General features: G+C 43.9%; 1 long non-coding RNA gene across 1 annotated transcript; it reads right to left on the reverse strand.

The window, feature by feature from the left end:
* Window positions 1–12,054: 12,054 nt before the first annotated feature.
* LOC142068463 (uncharacterized) lies at window positions 12,055–14,126 on the reverse strand. The gene is made up of 2 exons (XR_012664294.1): window positions 13,577–14,126; window positions 12,055–12,643 (listed from the first exon to the last, which is right to left on the reverse strand). It is a non-coding gene; the product is annotated as an uncharacterized LOC142068463 (long non-coding RNA).
* Between the last annotated feature and the right edge of the window lie 2,189 nt (window positions 14,127–16,315).

Consider the following 16,315-nt stretch of genomic DNA (forward strand, 5'->3'; position numbering starts at 1 on the left):
CCCTGACACTGTTGCCAGCCTCCTGTCTTTATACAAGCCCCACCTGTTCCTTCACAGGTGAGGTTCCTCCTAATTAGTAACCTCTACATAGCCTAAATCTCCCATTTGCATCTTAATTGGCTGATTGGGTGCACCTGGCCTAATTCAGTTCTTGAATGGCTGGTGTGGGGACTACATCCCATCACACATGTATTTAGAGTTATGAAGCTTGTCTTTAACCATCGTTCATTGTGCTTAGACATTGGAGCTAATCTGTCTAATTAGAACACCTGACACTAGAGGGTAATTTTTGATTTCATGGAATGTAGATCTGAAAAAGCCCATCTTCATGTCAATGTAGAATATAGAGATTTATCAGGTGTCATGTCAATGTTCCCTATCCTGCCTCGTTATGAGTCCCATTTCATGTCACCTTGAATATTTAGGCTCAAAGCTGTAAATTCCATGCACTTCTCCGAATTAATCTACTGGCAGGTCAGCTCTATTGGCTTCAGTAACTTCAGATGAATTACATTAGAGATGTATTTTGCCCTTTGTTTCAGCCTCAATTTTGAATTACCTGCCTTTGGTCTGTTAAACCATGCTCTAACTTTATTTTAGGTGTATGTGCATGTAATGTGTGATAATTCATGTATCTCATGTATGTCTGCACATCGAACCACATACTACTGGAAATGAAAATTCAGTTACTTTTTGTTTGAATCTTGACATAATGAACTGCAGTCACAACTACATAAAGCTATCCCATAAGTAACTTGTATTTGTTCCAATCATTAATTTTTCAAAAGGTAAGAAATTTAATTGCTGCTGTTTATTTAATTAAAACCAAAGAATGTATTCACATATGTCCACAACCATATTTCTAACTCTCATCAGTTTAGAACTGTACCATGTGCAAGAGTATTTTTTTAATTACTGAAATCAGGCTAGTACAAGTATCCATTTAGCTTAATGCTAGGTTTAGCTTAGAAAGTTGGATCCAGAAAAAGACTGCAGACTTTTTTGCTATTCTTGTTAAATACCCTGGGTATAAAAAAAGGATAACTTGTTCAAGGCTTCTACCCTGTTATAGGCCATGATTATGGTTACATCTACACTGAAGTTGCAACCATGTTGTCAACAGGTCAAGAAACAGTCATGTTGATACCACATACTCCGAGGCAGTGCAACTGGAGTGGAGATGGAGCTACATTTCTGGACAGCGAAGGAAGAGCATTGCAAAACTTGTCTAGTAGGTAAGTTTTAAAGAAAATGTGTTTAGTAAACTTTGTTAGTCTACTCACTGGCTTTTCTTGTTAAACAGTCTTTACTGGCTCATGATACTGGCCAGATAACTAAAAAAATATTTAGATAGTTGAACAGCTTTTGTATTTTCCTGCTGGAAATGCTATAGCTCCCAAATTAAACTGACTTACCAGCAAATGATTTCTGAAGTACAGTTATGTAAGAGAGTTTATTAGCAAGAGTTCAAACAGTTAAATGCAATTCTCTGTTCCAGAGGCCTGAAACATAGCGTAACTTTTGCTGCTTGGGTCTAGCTCTCTTGCCAAACTAGGCAGCACTATAACTTTGCAGGTGCTGTGCCTGGGCATTGGAAAAGGGGTCTTTTAATGTAAACATTTGTTATAGAGTTTCAGTTGTGGCTTTTAATGTACCTTGTAGAGGTTGAGGGGGACTGCAGACAAGATCAGTTGTTAAAGATGATGCAGTTAAAAAGAAAAAAAAATCAAAGAAAAATTGCAAGGAATGTGAAGTACCAGAAGAAAACAGCAGATTTGTACTTTCAGAAAAGAAAACCAGTAAACTACTACGCTAGTAGTCTATCATAGCTGACCATGCAGAGCATGCTTATTACTTTATATTTTTCTTATTTTTCTGCTGGACTCTTTTTGAGTTGTGATATCAGAAGGATATGGTTTAGTATTTGGAGAACATGAAATAAGGATTGAGGAGATGGATAATGCACAGTACTAAGTGTACTATATATATATTTCTATTTTTAGGTTTTTTTAAAGGCTTACAAACTATATATATTTTCCTATCTCAGTGGGCATGGCATTATGCTCCCAATTACCCATACATCAAACTGAGTATATACCCTTTAAAAGCTACTTCCCCTGCCAGTAATTTTAATTTAAATTTCCTCTTAAGTATTTGACTTAGCATCTCAGCATTTGCACAGCTTGCTTACTGTGCGCTCCAAAGCTATAGTGTGCTGCATGAGGGATACTTTCCTTGAAAAACGTTGTATTGACAGGGACTGTTTTACTGCAAACTAGCTCACTAATGACATACAGAAAGATAAATTAATACATTTAAAATGTGTCTGAACACCTGTTTTCCTTTGGACCGTGTGCGTGTGAGCATAGATTTTGAGATGTCAGAGAGAGAAAGGAAAACTAGTAAACATTAGCGTGGAGTAACTGATAAGGGACTAGTAACAGTACCATGCTTTGATTGATAAGATGATTTAATAATTAAAGAAGATTATACTGCTGAACTGAATGCCAGGTAAAGAAAATGGATGGATGATGTTAACAGTGTTTCCTTTGTAGTATTTCAGTGGGTGAACTAAGGTAAGATCATGTTTTAGTCTAAAGAAGTTTTATGTGCAAGAAACGTAACTGGCATAGGATGTTTACAATACCGCTTAAGGGCCTGATCCTGCAGGCAATCCTTGGGCACAAAACACATCAAAATACAATAGGAGTTTTGCTGGAGTAAGGCTTGCAAGATTGGGTCCTAAGAGAACTGTCTTCAGAGCTATAGCCACAGGTCTAAGCAGTAGGACTGTAGAGCATTCGAGTAATATATATTCTGCCCTGGTATTTTCATTGTATTTATTACACCTTCTTCTTGTATGATCATTTTAAGTTGTCCATCACAGAGAATACAATGTGAGTAGCAATAGATTGAATGCAGGTTCTAAACTGTTGGTCATGTCTTTGTTCATTGGAGAAATTGATGAAAAATTAGGCCCATCAAACTCTAACCTCTCTCTTTCCATCCCAAAGACTTTTCTTTTCTGGATGGTGTAAGTAAGGAGAAGTAAAATCCTGCAAGGGAACAGAGATTTCAAGAAGAGGAAAAAACCGCAGTCATCCTACTGTGGATAATATCAGCCACTCGGAGTAGTGAGAAAAATATTTTGCCCATTTAGGGAAATGGAAAATGCAGGCATTTAGCAGCAAATCGTTTGCCTGTAAGAAAATAGAACTTCTACTTTGAAATTAATGGTAACACCCATTTTTCATGTTCTCTGTGTATATAAAATCTCCCCACTGTATTTTCCACTGCATGGATCCAATGAAGCGAGCTGTAGCTCACAAAAACTTATGCTCAAATAAATTAGTCTCTAAGGTGCCACAAGTACTCCTTTTCTTTTTGTGGATACAGACTAACACGGCTGCTACTCTGAAACATTTGAAATTAATGTAATTATACTAATGGAGGTGGAACTGACTTACTATACCAAATAGCTATCATGAGATTGCATTACCCTACAGATTCCTATCACTCAAATACTAAGTATGCAATATAATATTGCAAAAGCAATCATTTAATGTCTGCTTACTATGTCTTAACTAGCTTATTGACCAGCAATCTCTGAATTCTGTTGCCTTGTGCAACCAAAAAGTGCACAGTTATGTTGAGTGACAAACAGTAAGTCACTAGAAAACCAAACAGAGCTATGGATTTGATCCAGGGTCCCTTGACCTCAATCAGCAAGCTTTGACTCAGGACCTTAAAGAAGTAACTGTTAAATTTGGGACTGGGTGTCATGTTAAATAACCAGATGGTTACTCAGCTTTTCAAATAAAACAGAAAGCTTTACTGTTGTTTGATGTTTTTTTAAAAAAAGGAACCGCAGGTTGTACAGTGACTTCTTTACTAGTGAAGCTATGTATTCATTTGGGTTTCCAAAGGAAAAGTGCCAGCCATTTGTTTCAAGGGCAAGATGTTTATTTAACTGGTGTCAGATTTAAAGATGAAATCCACAGATGCTGTTAGCTAAATGGTGGGGGGGGGGGGGGGGAAGCACATGAAGAGTGTAACTTTTCCTTCCCAAATTATGAGCTATAGTTGGAAAGGGCTGCTGAGACAAATCCATATGGATTTCTGTAAATGTAAGCCAGCCACCTCCTGACAAATTTTTCATCTGCATTTCAAAACCTAACCTTAGTCCTGGATAAAAGCTTTATTTAGCAGTAGTCTGACCTAGTTTATACTGCAGATATGTATATATCAAAAATAACGTAGCATTTACCAGCTATAAGAGATTACTGTGAACTCAGTGAGAGTTGTGGATATAGCTTAAAACAGAAGTGCAAGTGATGCTTGATACAGTATTGAGTATTTATGTGTTTGATCTTCAGGCAAGTTGCTTCCGGAGGATAGAGAGTCAATTGTTCAGCTGGTGAAAATCAGCTATGTTTCATTGAAGTCAATGGATCTACACTGACTTGTACCAGCTGAGGATCTGGCCCCAAATGTTCCAGTTTTTTTGCTCTAATATTAGTAGCAAAAATTGCAGTACATTTATAAGAGAGAAAGGCAACTCTTGCCAAAACTTCATCCAGCCCCTTCTGCAAAACTAACCCTGAAACATTTGTGAGACGGAGGGGATGACTGCATAACTGCAGGTCAAAATTCTCCACAGGGGGTCCCTAGAGTTAGGCCCTGAAATGTGTATTTAGGCACCTACATAAAAGTGAACTTATTTCCAAAGATTCTGAGTACCTGAAGCTCCCACTGACTTGAGTAGGATTCTGGGTACTCAGCATCTCTGGAAATAAGGCCATTTTATTGAAGTGCCTAAATATTGATTTAGGAGCCTAGCTTCAGGAACACACATTTGCAAATTTAGCCCAGAGTATTTAGTCTGCAGCAGACAAGAAGCAGCAATGGTTAACCATCAAGGAAACGAGAGACCAGAGCCTCAGGTTCTGTAATTCAGTGTAGCTCCATTGATTTCAGAGCAGCTACAATGATTATACCAGCCGAGGATCTGTCTCAAGATATTTTTGCTAGGACTTGAGGCTGAAAGGAAGGAGTTGACACAAATAAAGAAAATATGCAGGGCTCAATCCTTGCAAACAGGATGGATTGTTTAAAACATATATGGTCATTAAGGATCATGTCCCCTTGCCATCAGACCATGCTCCCTTGCAGCATTTGTGTGTAGGTGGATGCAGGAAGGGGTCCCTTTCCCAGCACAGTATGTGTTATAGGAATCTTGTGCTAATGATGCATGTCTGTGGTACAGATGGGGCAAGAGGTGTCTCCTTTTGCATCCGTTTTCCCACCACTCTCTAGTTCAGTGGTCCCCAAGCTTTTTACCTCGTGCCCCCCCTTACTCCTGTCTGCACTCCCACCCCGAGCCAGGGCTGGGAGTGGGGCCATGGCTCCGGGAGGCGGGAATGCACACAGGGGAAAGGGGGCCAAGGCTGAGGCCACAGCTAGGGGTGGGCACGCAACCATGGGTGTGGAGCCAGCAGTTCAGGACCCTGGGCACAGGGCCAGGAGCAGAGCCGCAGGCACCGGGCTGGCAGTTGGGACCCCAGGTGCGGGGACAGGAGCTGGGGCTGGGAGCAGAACCCTGGGCACAGGGCCGGCAGCCAGGACCCTGGGCTTGGGGCTGGGAGCTGGGGCCAAGAGCAGAGCCCTCGGCACAGGGCCAGCAGCCGGGGCTGGGTGTCGCCATGCCACCAGCAAGGGCTGGACCAGACCCCAGCCATGCCATCCGAAACATTCCTTGGCGCACCTCACAGATTGGGAACCTGTTCTAGTGTAACCAACCAACACAGAACAGGATTTGGCTCATGGTATATTATAGCTCTACCATTATAAATTATAGTTCGATAGTAGATTTGTTTTAAGTGTCTATTTGGGCATGTAAGTGACATGAAATGTTGTTGACTTCAAGGAAAATCAGTAAAAAGTAAATAGGCTTTGCCAAGTAAAGAGGCTCCAAGTTTTCCCTTGACCAGTAGTGTGCCGCCATTACCCTGGAAGTGAAGAGCTACTATTAGTGGTGAGGCAATAATAAACTCATCACTTTTGTCAAAGCCATGAATCATTCAGTCATTGAGTATTATTGTAAAAACATGAATCACCATAAAGTCTCTTCGTATTCATATGGAAATAATATGCAATTCCACAGGAAATACCAAGTGTTCTAAACTATAGTACATAGCAGTTTGAGAAACTCATTTGGGTATCTGAAATCAGAGAAAGAAAATAATTCAAGAAACATGGAGCAATGAGTCATTAGCTCTGTACCCAAAGAATAAGGATTCTCCTTATTCCTCAGTCAAAGTGAATTTTCGCAGCATAAGCAGTGCTGAATCCCTTAGAGCCAGATTCTGCCACCCTTACTCATGATGGATAGTCTTTTACTCTGGAAGCAACCCCACTGATTTCACTGAGGCTACTCAGTGAGTATGGCACTACTCAGTGGGAGTAAGGGTGACAGAACTGGGCCATGAGAGACCATATGTCCTATAAGAAAAGGAGTACTTGTGGCACCTTAGAGACTAACCAATTTATTTGAGCATAAGCTTTTGTGAGCTACAGCTCACTTCATCAGATGCTTATGCTCAAATAAATTGGTTAGTGTCTAAGGTGCCACAAGTATTCCTTTTCTTTTTGCGAATACAGACTAACACGGCTGCTACTCTGAAACCTGTCATATGTCCTATGACTTCTTCCAAGGCTGATAACCACCTTGCAATTTTTCAATGGAAAAATTGAAAACCGTTTCTGAAGACCCATTACTCCAATCCACAACTACCCTTTAACCATTAATTTTTATTCAACTAACTTTTTAAAAATCTCCTGAGCTAGTCATGTTGATGGAATGATAAATGGCACATACTGTTTTTCATGCTATATTGAAGCAGCAACATGAATGAGACATTCCAAAATTGCAATTCAATAAAAGGCTTGTTTGAAGAAGGGGAGGCAGGTTTACCTGCCACGCCTTCTTGTAAAGATTGCATTAGGAATTTACACCGTTTACTGCCCTGTAAGATCTGCAAAAAGTCACTTCCAGCAGAGGTACATTTAGCCCACCTGGCTCTGCCTCAGCCAGCAAGAGGAAACCTTTTGTCTCAGCAGTTGAGTGGTCCCCTCTGGAATAGACAGGTCCCAGTTTGAGTTTGTGCTGCATTAGCATGCAGGACATTCACACAGTAAATTCAGCTACTAGATGAGGGCTTCTGCCAGATGGCCACAAATGCATTAGGGTGGGATCCACAAAGGTACTGTGACGAAGTTCCTCCTCTGACTTGGTGGGTCCTACGCTTATTGGCGGATTTGCTCACCTCAGAGGTTCACAGTAGCCCTCAGTTTGGCCACTTTTGCTAGTGGTTCAAACCTGCCATTCACTCAGCTAACCTCATCACTGGCCAGCATAGGGAAACGGAAGAAGAACAATCCCCACAGTCTCTGCTGGTCCACCTAGTGGGTTGGGGGACACGCCAGGGACCTTCCCCTCTGGTGTGACCCACGGTCCAGGACAACGCCTCCTGTATCCAATAGGGAGTTGGGGGAATGGGGGAAACCCAGGCCCACCCTCTACTCCGGGTTCCAGCCCAGGGCCCTGTGGATCACAGCTGTCCACAGTGTTTCGTGTAACACCTGTGTGACAGCTACAACTCCCTGGGGTACTTCCCCATGGCCTCCTCCTCTTCTGTTTCCTCACCACAGGACCTTTCTCCTGATGCCAGATAGAGTTTGTACTCCTTAGTCCTCCAGCAGCACACCCTCTCACTCTCAGCTCCTTGCGCGCCCCTCACTGACTGAAGTGAGGTCCTTTTTAAACCAGGTGCTCTGATTAGCCTGCCTGTCTTAATTGATTCTAGAAGCTTCTTAATTGGATCCAGGTGTTCTAATTAGCCTACCTGCCTTAATTGGTTCCAGCAAGTTCCTGATTGTTCTGGAACCACCCCTGTTACCTTACCCAGGGAAAAAGGACCTGCTTAATCTGGAGCTAATATATCTGCTTTCTATCACTCTCCTGTAGCCATCTGGCCTGACCCTGTCACAGTACGTAGGCACCTAAGTCCCATTTTTGGCCTCCACTGTGATCCACAAGACTCCAGCTCAGCTGCTGCGTAACCCTGGAGGCTCCTTAAATTGCTCAATGCCTAAGTTTTTGCAGGGGCCTGTTTCTGCCTCTGAGCCTGCACCGTGCTGCCTCACTTTAGATGTCCAAGCACCTATCTCCCGTTCAAGCCCCAGAGCAATTCACAAACTGGGGAAGAGAGGTATTCGACCGCCTCAGTCACATGCATGACCTGATCCACTAGGTACGCTCAGAGACCACCTATCAGATTGGGCTGTTCAAGAGAGTTCACCCCAAACAGCTGGAGGAGGAGTCCTCCTTTATAACCTTTAGCCAAGTTGTTAGGGTACTCACCCAGAATAATGGCATAGAGAGTACACTTATAAAGTTTGTGGATTATACCAAGTGGAAGGGGTTGCAAGTGCTTTGGAAGATAGGATTAAAATTCAAAATTATCTGGACAAACTGGAGAAATGGTCTGAAGTACATAGAATGAAATTCAATAAGGACAAATGCAAAGTATTCCACTTAGGAGGGAACAATCAGTTGCACACATACAAAATGGGAAATGACTGCCTAGGAAGGAGTACTGGGGGTTAAAGTGGATCACAAACGAAATACGAGGCAACAGTGTAACACTGTTGTAAGAAAAGCAAACCACATTCTGGGATATGTCAGCAGGAATGTTGAAAGCAAGACATGAGAAGTAATTATTCTACTTTACTCAGCACTGATAAGGCCTCAGTTGGAGTACAGTGTTCAGTTCTGGGCACCACACTTCAGAAAAGATGTGGACAAAGTTGGAGAAAGTCTAGAGGAGAGCAACAAAAATGATACAGGTCTAGAAAATATGGCCTCTGAGGAGAGATTGAAAAAAATGGGTTTGTTTAGTCTGGAGAAGAGAAGACTGAGTGGGGACATGATAACAGTTTTCAAGTACGTAAAAGGTTGTCACAAGGAGGAGAGAGAAAAATTGTTCTCGCTAACCTCTGAGGATAAGACAAGAAGCAAGGGGCTTAAACTGCATCAAGGGAGGTTTAGATTGGACATTTGAAAAAACTTCCTAACTGTACAGGTAGTTAAGCACTGGAGCCAGTTGTGTAGGGAAGTTGTGGAATCTCCGTCATTGGAGGTTTTTAAGAACAGGTTAGACAAACACCTCTCAGGAACAGCCTAGTTTTTACTTCGTCCTGCCTTGAGTGCAGGGGACTGGACTAGGTGACCTACTGAGGTCATTTCGAGTCCTACACTTCTATAATGGGTGAGACACCTAGTTCAAGGCCCTGCTCTGCCTGATGAGGAGAAGGGATTTGAACAGGGCTCTGCCATTTCTCAGTTGAGTGCTCTAACCACTAGTCTATAGTCATTCTAACTTTAGCTCTCGCCCAATTAATATTTAATTAAAACAGAACTTCAATAGGAGAGATTGAGGGAGACCTACGTTTGAAAATTCACAATGCTTGTGCCCTTTTGAAGATTTGGGCCCTAGTATGTCACCACCAGATGGGAGATGCAACAGGCTTAGATCTGCAGGTTTGTCATCCTTTGCCAAAATGGTTCCTATGAAGCCCTGTCCATAACATGCAGCTGCTTCCCCACCTTTTTGTGGAAATCCTTAAGTGGAGGTTGTCAAATACCACTGCCTGCCTTCCCTCGGATGAATCCTTTAGAGGAAGGGGTACACACTGATACAGGGAGATGTAATCAGGTGCCATCAAGAGTTAATTTGACCCTTCATTAATGAACCCCAGTACTGACCCACTGGCACTGAGCATCCCACAAGTAAGTTTTCTGTACTGCCTCCATAATTTTGCCAGGCTCCTGCAATCTTTATTTAGGTAAAGCTCCCATTAAAGCCCATACACGTTCTGCCTCAGCAAGGAGTGCAGGATTAGGCCTGTTAATGTAGGTTCTATGCCTACAATCCCAGGTGAAATGTCATTTTTATTCTAATCACAATTTCCACAATGGAAAATAGAAAGTCATGATGGATGTAACATGATCATCTTAACCACTGAGGCCAGGACAAGAAATTGTGGCCTTAAACTGCAGCAAAAGTGGTTTAGTTAGACATTATAAACAATTTCCTTACTGTCAGGGTAGCTAAGCACCAGAAAAACTACCTAGGAAGGTTGTGGAATCTCCATCATTGGAGGTTTTTAAGACCAGGTTAGACAAATGCCTGTCAGGGATGGTCTAGATAATTCTTAGTCCTGCCTCAGTGCAGGGGCCTGGACTGGTACCATGTCTACACTACAAAGTTCAGCTGACTTTATGTAAGTTGGCATCAAGCCTCCGATTTAAGCAAGTCAATCTTGTGTGTCCACACTATGCTCATTGTGTTGGCAGAGTGCACCCTCACTAGCAGGACTTGCATTGACGCACGGAGCACTGCACTGTGGTTAGCTATCCCACAATGCACGTAGCCGAGTGGAATTTTGGGTTGGGCTTGCAATGCCTTATGGGACCAAAACACTGGCATGGGTGGCTATTGGAACATGGCTTTAGCCTCCCATGATGCACTTACCTCCTTCCATCCCTGAAATCAACAGCAAACAAACCAAGCCTTTTTCGTGCCTCTTTTCGTAATCCTGGGTTACCCGCGCGGATGCCATAGCACGATAAGCATAGACGCCACTCAGCTGTACACTGTGGTTGTGAGCACTATAAACACCTCGCGCCTTATCCTGCAGTACTTACACAGCTGATACAGGAGCCGCTGCGTGGAACAATGTGATACAAGCACCCCTGCTGGAAGACATAGAGCGGAGCAATTCACAGTTGCTGGCGTCAGTCACACATCACCTTGACACAGTTGAGCGCCAATTCTGGGCCAGGGAAATGAGCACTGACTGGTGGGACTGCATCACTATGCAGCTATGGGATGATGAGCAGTAGCTGCAGAACATTCAGAAGTGTAAGGCCACTTTCCAGGAACTGTGTGAAGAGCTTTCCCTGGCCCTGAAGCTTAGCAATACTAAAAGGAGAGCTGCTCTGACAGTGGAGAAGTGAGCGGCCATAGCTGTGTGGAAGCTTGCAAAGCCAGACTGCTACCGATCAGTGGGGCATCAATTTGGAGAGGGTAAATTTGCCATGGGATCTGTTGTGATCCAAGTTTGCAGGGCCATTAACAGACTTCTGCTAAGAAGTGTAGAGACTCTGGGCAACGTGCAGGACATAGTGGATGGTTTTGCCGCAATGGGGTTCCCTAGCTGTGGTGAGGCGATAGACGGGACGTATATCCCTATCTTGTCACCAGACCACCTTGGCAAAGAGTACATAAACCAAAAGGGGTACTTCTCAATGGTGTTGCAAGCGCTGGTGGATCACAGGGGCTGTTTCACCGACATCAACGTGGGATGGTCAGGAAAGGTGCATGACGCACACATCTTTAGGAACACAGGTATGTTCAGAAAGTTGCAAGAAGGGACTTTCTTTCCAGACTGCAAAATAACCACTGATGGTGTTGAAATGCCAACTGTGATCCTGGGAGACCCAGCCTACCCCTTGCTCCCGTGGCTCATGAAGCCATATACCAGCAGCCTGAACAGCAGTAAGAACTGGTTCGATCATAGGCTGAGCAAGTGCAGAATGATGGAGGAATGTGCCTTTGGACATTTAAAAGGTCACTGGTGTTGTTTGCTTATGAGCTTAGATCTCAGTGAAAGCAATATCCCCATTGTTATGGCTGTCTGCTGTGTGCTCCATAATATCTGTGAAACAAAGGGAGAAAAGTTTCACCAGTGTGGGGGATTGAGGCAGATTGCCTGGCAGTCAATTTTGAGCAGCCAGACACCAGGGCAATAAGAAGAGCACAACGAGGGGCTCTGCATCTCAGTGAGGCTTTGAAAACCAGTTTCAGCAATAAGCCAGGGTAATGTGACACTTATCTGTGTTGTTCCTTACCAAACTGTCCCCTCCATTTCATTTTCTCCCCTATAAACTCCACTCCCACCAACCACCATGTGCTGAATGAATAAAGAGCCTTTTCTCATCAATCGGTTAAGTTTTATTATGCACACAAACACACAGAGACAGCAAAGAAAAGTAAGATAACCTGGGGCAAAAGGCCTGATAACACTGTGTGTGTGTGTGGGGGGGGGGAGAAACAGGGAAAGCTTGCTTACAGATGAACTGCAATAACAATCAAAGGTGTGGGAATGGGCAACTTCTGTTCCTTGTACCCTCCCCTGGTGTTGAGTGCAAGGGATACCGAACTTCCCACGCTTCCCCCCACATAGGACGTTTGGAGGGTGATGATGGCAGCACGTTCATTATAGGTTGAAGAGGTACTCTAGCATCCAGCTGCCTTTCTTGAACCTCAACCAGATGCCTCAACATGTCTGACTGCTCCTTCGTAATCCACAGCATTCCTTCCTGCATGCTTTCCCGTCCTCCCTGCTCATGTCCATGTGCTCGGACAATGTAATCTTCTATGCTCTGAGCTCCATCTTGTCATTCTTGGAGGTGCGCATTAACTCATTGAACATGTCCTTCCGAATCTTCTTTTCCGCCTTCTAATCTGTGAAAGTCTCTGTCCAAGTGTTGGGGATGCATCAACAGACAAGGTTTCAGCTGCAAGGAATGCAAAGCACAAGGGTAGCATTGACAGTGCATACATTGTTTCTGGTGCAAGATTATTTTTTTTTTTATAAAAAAACCCCACCCCTCAATACCCTTCCCTGCAAGCCACAACATAATTAAAATCACTGGCTATTGCAAGAGTCTGTTTGCTGCTCCCGCCATGTGAGTAAGGCCACGAGGCATGAGCAAGAGGTCTTGTGCTGCTGCTTTTATGAAGACATTCTTGGGATCACAGGTTGCAACTTGAGAAAAGCCCCCTTAGCCCTAGCAACCTGGCTGGTGCTTGAGAACAGGCACCAGTGTAAAGACCCCCAATAGTTTGTTTTTTACAAAAGCGGCACCGGGTTTGGGGGAAGACAGACAAACAAGAAGCCACCACACACCCCCATTTTTTCAATGCTGGTTGCAATACACGCTGATCCCTTCCAATCACATCCACGGAACGTTTGGGAAAGCATGGTTGTGTGACCCAGCGTGGTTGAATTGTTTGCAGTTTAAGGGCTAGCATTGAAAACTTCCCCCATTTCCCCTACATGACCCTATGCAATATCACTCTCCTGAGGGTAACAGAGGCGGCAAAGGAGCAGATGCTGCAAGCGTCTGGGTACAGACCTGGTCCTTATGCTGCAATGATGCCAGCAGAGTTAATACTGGAGTGGCATGGGAAAGTGTCCTACCATGGTGGACAAAATAAGGCAGCTCTTCCCAGAAATCCTTCTGCAAAGATTTCCAAGAAAGCTTCCTAGAGATCTCCATCGAGGATTCCTGGGCCATCCCCAGGTACATAAACAGTCTTTTTCTGAGAGCACCTTCTGCGTAGCTGGAGTGGCCATCAATACCCACTACACCCACTCTTTTATTCAGACTAAACATAAAAAATAATAGCATGTAACTCCTACAGTTTGATTGGAAATGTGTACTCACCAGAGGTGCCTTCCCCTGCATCACGCTCTGCCACCAACTGGTCCTGTGAAGGGATGGGCTCCAGGGTTAAAAACGGTTCTTGGCTGTCAGGGAGAATGGATCCTCCGCTTGCCTGCCTCACATTCTCCTCCTCCTCCTTCTCTTCCTCGTCAACAATGTCCTCCTCATTGTTGCTCAAGGTTGCCCAGGGCTCCTGAGAGGTATCCATGGAGCAACTTGGGGTAGGGTGGGGTCTCCCGCCGAGAATTGCATGCAGCTCCTCATAAAAGCAGTATGTCTGTGGGGCAGAACCAGAATAACTGTTTGCCTCCCTTGTCTTCTGGTGCACTTGCCAAAGCTCCTTTATTTTCATGCGGCACTGCTGTGTGTCCCTGGTGTAGCCCTTCTACCCCATGTGATCTTGGCATAGATGTCAGAGTTTCTTCTGCAGGATTGGAACTCTGCCTGCACAGACTCTTCTCCCCATACAGAAATAAGATCCACCACTTCCTGTGTACTGCATGCTGGAGCATGTTTGCACTCTTGAATCTCCATGATCAGCTGGCCAGCTCTCCATGCTGATGAAACAGGAAATGAAAATTCAAAAGTTCCTGGGGCTTTAACAGGGGAGCGGTTGTTTCCTGTGTATCTGGCTGATGCGCAGTGGAGTTGAAAGTGCTCTCCAGAGTGGTCACAGCGGAGCACTGTGGGACACTTCCTGGAGGCCAATACATTTGAATTACACAACGCAGTGTCTACACTATCCCCATGTCGACCCGTGGATGTTGAATCAAGTGCTATGCCTCTTGCAGAGGTGGAGTACAGAAGTTGACTTGGTAGTGTAGACACATACATTATTAGATCGACTTAACACAGCTTATGCTGACCTAACTTTATAGTGTAGACCAAGCCTAGATGACTTCTCGAGGTCCCTTCTAGTCCTACGTTTCTATTATTTCTATTATGTGAGTTGTTTGGATGTGAGGAGAAATACTGCCATGTACCCAGTCTATTACAGGTTACAATTAAGAAAGTCTGTCATTTGAATTTTTAAAAAAAATGTTCATTTGATTCCATGCCATAAGATATCACTACAGGCTTATCTGCATATCCTATTATAATTCATAGTTTTCTACTAGGACTGCCTCAAACTAATCAGTACTCTACAAGCTAATCAGCTCACACACTGTCACAAGTGGCATAATGCAACTAATTTTCCTTTAATTCAACTTCTAAACAGGAAGGTGAAAGATCAGCTTGAACAAAAACAGGCTTATCCTGAACTCATGAATTGCTAATCTTGATTAATGGGGAATCACTGTGTAAAAACATGGCTAATTCACTTGCTCATGTCCCTTTCATCAAATGTCGTGGAAAAAACGAGCACACTTACACTTCACAAATAAGGAGTGTCTAGACTGTCTCTCCCCTGAATTTTAAATCTTGAATGAAGTTGTGTACACTAAAGTCTGGAAGTCCTGAAAGCTCTACAGGACAGTGAAAAGGCTTCCAGAAAATAAGTGGCATAAAGAGCTAAAAATAACAGAGAGAAATCAGAGGAACAGGAATTAAATATTAACTATTCAAGTACAAACAAACTATTCAAGTACAAAATGTTCAAGCCTAAGAGAGAGACCTGCAATACACATGAGAAACAATGGATTGCCATCCTGTTTGGGTTACCAACATATAAGGTGGGTAGGGAGCCCTTTGCTACACTGGTTGATCAAATCTTGCATATTTGAGAGCAGAACAGTTTCCTGGAGGAAAGGCTTTTGCTTTCACTGGTGTAGACTTTATTTCTGACTCAACTCTTTCCCAGGCACAACTGAGGACTGGCATGTCAGGAATACTGAAAAGCCTGTGTGCTGGAGAGTCTATCAGGCTGTTTATCATAATGCTAGACTGTCAGAGCGAAGGACCAGGGACTCTTTTTTTACTCTTTATTTTTTACAGCACTTAGTGCCATGGGTCTCTGATCCCTGATTAGGCCTCCGGCTGCTACTTCAGTGTGAATAACAAGTTCTGTGCATGCAGGGTTTGTCAGGTTGGGCCTTTGATTTACTAACAGAAAACAATGGAGAAATCTAAAGCAAGGTGAAATATCTACACGAGGATTGTGAAGGAGGGAGCCCTTTTGAGAGTCCTACAATGGTGGTACAGGATGCCACCCACTATGGCAATATTTGCTCCAACTTTTTCTCATTTTTTCTGCTAATAGGGTGACCTGTCAGCCTCCTTTAGGAGCAGTGGGGCCCAGGGCCAGCCATCCCAGTTCCAAGGCACAGCCCCGCTAAGGATAGGCAATCCAGGGAAGGACCAGCAGACACTTGGCCCCCATTCCCAGCCGGTCTCAGTCAGATGACTAAAGACGCTCATCAGGTAAAGAACAGTGCTGCAGTTAGGATCATTTATGAGGACTAGGAAAGGATGTGGGGGCAGGCGGGGTGGGAAGAACTTTCCTGAGAGGGCCAGGGGACAGGGTGGGATGGCAGAGCTGCCTCGCTAAGAGGGCATTGGGACCCAAAGCTCTTCAGCAAAGGAGAACTGGGACACAAACGTCTCTTTGCAGGAAAAGGTTGAGCCTGGGTTGGTCAAAGCAGCTGTCTGTTAAGAGGCCTGAATAAATTAGGCCCCCAAAAGGGGGAATGTTAATTTTAAACACTCGTGGCGGTGAGTTATTTTATTGGGGAATCTCAGCCAGGAGGGAAAGTGAGGCAGGGGGATTGCAATGCCATGCCACAAGGGGGAGTGTTCTAG

Source organism: Caretta caretta, chromosome 11 (genome assembly GCF_965140235.1).
Source record: "Caretta caretta isolate rCarCar2 chromosome 11, rCarCar1.hap1, whole genome shotgun sequence".
NCBI lineage: Eukaryota > Metazoa > Chordata > Testudines > Cheloniidae > Caretta > Caretta caretta.